General features: G+C 36.5%; 1 protein-coding gene and 1 pseudogene across 1 annotated transcript in view; both read left to right on the forward strand.

Annotated features, from left to right (window-relative positions):
• Positions 1-4,004, forward strand: part of ACOXL (acyl-CoA oxidase like) — a 391,620-nt gene that overhangs the window by 366,528 nt on the left and 21,088 nt on the right. The gene's annotated exons all lie outside the window — the stretch shown is intronic.
• Positions 82-517, forward strand: LOC106735748 (ubiquitin-conjugating enzyme E2 D3-like; annotated as a pseudogene).

Genomic DNA, 4,004 nt, shown 5'->3' on the forward strand with positions numbered 1-4,004 from the left:
CTACCACTGGGATAATCAAGAGTTTGGGCTGGTTCTGCACTTACATCGAGATGATGAGGAGCCAGACATAAAGCACAGACTATGGCACTGAAACGGATTAAGAAGGAACTTAGTGATTTGGTTTGTGACCCTACAGTACGGTGTTCTGCAGGTCCAGTTGGGAGTGATATGTTTCATTGACAAGCCACAATTATGGGACCAAATGACAACCCATTTCAAGGCTGTGTATTCTTTTTACCAATTAATTTTCCTACAGACTACTCCTTCAAACCACCTATGGCTGCATTTGCAACAAGAATTTGTCATTCAAATATTCACAGTAATGGCAGCGTTTGTCTTGATATTTTAAGATCATAGTGGTCTCTTGCTTTAACTATTTCTAAAGTTCTTTTATCCATTCATTCACTGCTATGTGAACCAAATCCAGAAGACTGCCTAGTGCCAGAGATTGCACAAATCTATAAAATAGAGATAGTACAACAGACTATCTTGGGAATGGACTCAGAAGTATGCCTAGTGATGCTACCTTAAAGTCAGAATAACCTGCAATATAGTTGGAATAAACTTTAAATTACTGTTCCTTTTTTATTTTCTTATCTGGCTTCTCCATTATCAGACCTCATCTTTTTTCATTTTACTTTTTTGTTTACCTCCCTCCATTCATTCATATGCTCATCTGAGAAGACTTGCTTTTCCAGCTTTGGACAATAACTGTTTTTAGAAACTTTACAAAGTAGTTATAAGAGAACAGTTGCCCAAAATTCAGACTTTTTTAAAAAATGGGGCATGGGACCAGCAGATGGCATAATGGCTATGTCACTCCCATGTAGTCGACCGCAGTTCGAGTTTGGGACCTGGAGGCTTAAACTCACATGGGGCGCATGTGCATGTGTGCCCAAGATCCCAAGAGGAAAGTGGAGGAGAAGAGATTGCGGCGTTGCCATCCCCCCCCCCGGGGGGGATTTCTTGCTTTCTGTCTCTCTGTCTTTATGGGGAACACACATGCCCTATAGCAAAAACCTCTCAAAGAAAAAAAAGGGGCATGTGTATCATGTGGTCAATATCTTCAGTCTAATTTGGTTATGAGATTAAAACCATTCCTCACTGCTCTAACATGCTGAAGAAATCATCTGAGGGGGAGGGAGATGGATGCTCAAAAGAAGCAGCATGATTCTAACAGCATCCATTTTTGTTTAAGCCTTCCACTGTTAGAGATTTGAGGTTACATGATATACTTTATCCTCATTATTTATGTGGCTGGGGAATTGGTACTGAATTTATAGCATCAGCAAAACATAAAGTATGATGTATTTTATGCAGGTCAATAAAAGAATGACCTGTTCTTGATCTACAGACAATGGGAATTGGAAGTCAAAAGCCTTTTGTATTCCAAAATAGAGTCAAACAATTTGTAATTTTCATTTAAATTGTTAGGAGGCTTGGAGCTTTTAGTTAATCTATCTTTCAATACATTGTTTAATATAGCACTGAGTAAATGATGCAAGTTGTCAATGGATGAGTGATCATATAATAGCTCTGCTAGTAATTAATTTATTTTTCTTCAATAAAATTGCATAAACCAATGGGGAAAAAAATCTTGCTTGGATTTTGATAGGAATTGCATTAATTCTGTGGATCAACTGGGGGGAAATGCAAAATCTTCTAGTCCATGAATGTGGTATGTCTCTCCACTTACATAGATCTCCTTCCATTTCTTTCTCCACCATTTTCATAGTTTTCATCATGCAAGTCCTAGTCTTATATGTGTTTTGTTGGATTGACATCTACATATTTCTCTTTTTGAGTTGGGGGGTTGTTAGTAAATGGCATTGTGTATTTAATTTCAGTGCCCACATATTCATTACTAGTACGTGAAAATATAAACTATTTTTGCACATTGATCTCATATCTTGTGATCTTGCTTAATTTACTCCTTAAGTCTAGAAGTTCTTGTAGATTCTTGGACTTTTCAACAGAGACAAACACATAGTATGCAAATAGAGACAATATTTCACTGGTTATGGGATTCTATGTTGACAATTCTTTTCACTTAGCACCTGAACGCATCTCACCTCCATAGTTTCTGCTGAAAACATGCTGCCATTTAAATTGTTCTTTTCCTTGTAAGTAAGGTGTTATTTCTCTCTCTCTCTTTCTCTCTACCCTTTCAAAAAAATTTAAAATATCTTTAGTTTTTAGAAATTTATCTGTGCTATTCTTTGTCTTGAATTTCTTTGGATTTATCTTGTTTGGCATTTACTTAGCTTCTTGATTTTTTGGTTTAGGTCTTTTGCCAAATTTGAAAAAAATTCAACCTTCCCTTAAAGCACTTTCTGATTTTTCCTTCTTTCTTTTATGTTTCCAGGAATCTGATGACACTTAAGATAAATCTTTGGGGTTTGTTTGTTTGTTTGTTTATAATCATGCAGGTACCTGAGTCTCTGTTCATTTTTTTATTCAATCCATTTTCTGTCTGTGGTTGAAATTCTGTAATTCATGATGGGAAAATTCATTTGGTATGCTGTAATAATACACAGTGATTAAATGTAAAAAAAAATAAATTTATAAAATCATAATTCTTTTTTTTTTATCTTTTACTTCACTGAATCGTTTCTCTGTCCTCTCCATTTTGCTATTAAGACCATCCACTAAGTATTTTATTTTGATTGCTGCATTTTTTTAGTCCTGAAATTTCCATTAGGGTCTTCTTTATATCTGTCTCTTTGCTGAGACTTTCTATTTTTTCATTGATTTCAAGCATGTTTATAAATGCTCATTAAAACATTTGTATGATGGCTGCTTTGATATCTTTGTCAGATAATTCTAACATCTCTGACATCTCACTGTTGACATCTCTTGATCATCTTTTTTCATTCAGTTTGACACTTTCCTGGTTCTTGGTGTGATAAGTGACTTTTGATTGACACTTGAACATATTGAGTATTAATAACATGAGTCTATAGATCACATTTAAATCTTTTGTTTTAGTTGGCACTGTCTGACACTGTTACAATGGGGAAAAGGGAATACATCAACCCATTGCTATTTTATAGGGATAAAAGTCCATGTTTTCTTCTCAGCCCACGTTGAAAACCAAATGGTTGGGACTCCTTGTTATTTTTGGATGGAAGGGGGAGCTTCCTTTACCAGCTAGGCCTCCATGGTGAGAATGGGAGAGGGTAAGAGAGTTTCATTAATATTCCCCAAGTGGCCTATTCTGACATTGGCAGTGACTTTGTCACCACCATGTGATGGTAAAGTCCTAATTATCATTAGGCTTCCTCTGACAATAGCTCATCTGATAGAGAGAAGGAGCTTGTCTACTGGCAGGTAGTGGTGTAAGTCCTGGTTTCCTGTGTGGTCTCTACAATACCATAAGGGTACCTCACTGCAGCCTGTCAAGGATGGAAGCCTAAGCTTACCATTTAACCTTTAGAGGCAGGAATTGGTGGTGGTTTGGGAAGTGGGAGAGGGAGACATTGCACAACTCTCTCTTTGCATTTGGCTAGAGCAGAGCAGTTGCTTTCTGAAATCTTTCCATCATGCTAGGGTGTCCTCTTTCTGCCCTTGGCTAGAGAGAACAGCTTTTGTTGGAAATTTTATCTATGGCAGCTGATGTTTCTAGGTTCTTGGCTTCTTCAGCTCCAGTGTGGGATATATGAGGCAAAAAGAAAACCCAGGGACTTCACTACTGTGTCATTCCTTGAGCCTCATAGTGTCAAGATGTTTTGTCTTTTCAGTTTACAGAGTTTTCTAAGATCTATTTTATATGTAATGCCCAGGATTTTCAGTTGTGCTTAGTAGGAGAGATAAGGGGAAGCATGATCATCTCAGAAGTGAGCTTTGATTACAATTGTGTGTGTGTGTGTTGCATTTTATTTTATTTTATTTTTACATTTTTTTCTTTATTTATTTACATTCATTCACTGTACATCATTATAGCATTCAAAATGAGATTTTTCCATTCAGAATACACTGTATATTGGCTCAATCAAGCACATCAA

This window comes from Tupaia chinensis, unplaced genomic scaffold, assembly GCF_000334495.1.
Source record: "Tupaia chinensis unplaced genomic scaffold, TupChi_1.0 Scaffold000511_1, whole genome shotgun sequence".
In the NCBI taxonomy this organism is placed as follows: domain Eukaryota; kingdom Metazoa; phylum Chordata; class Mammalia; order Scandentia; family Tupaiidae; genus Tupaia; species Tupaia belangeri.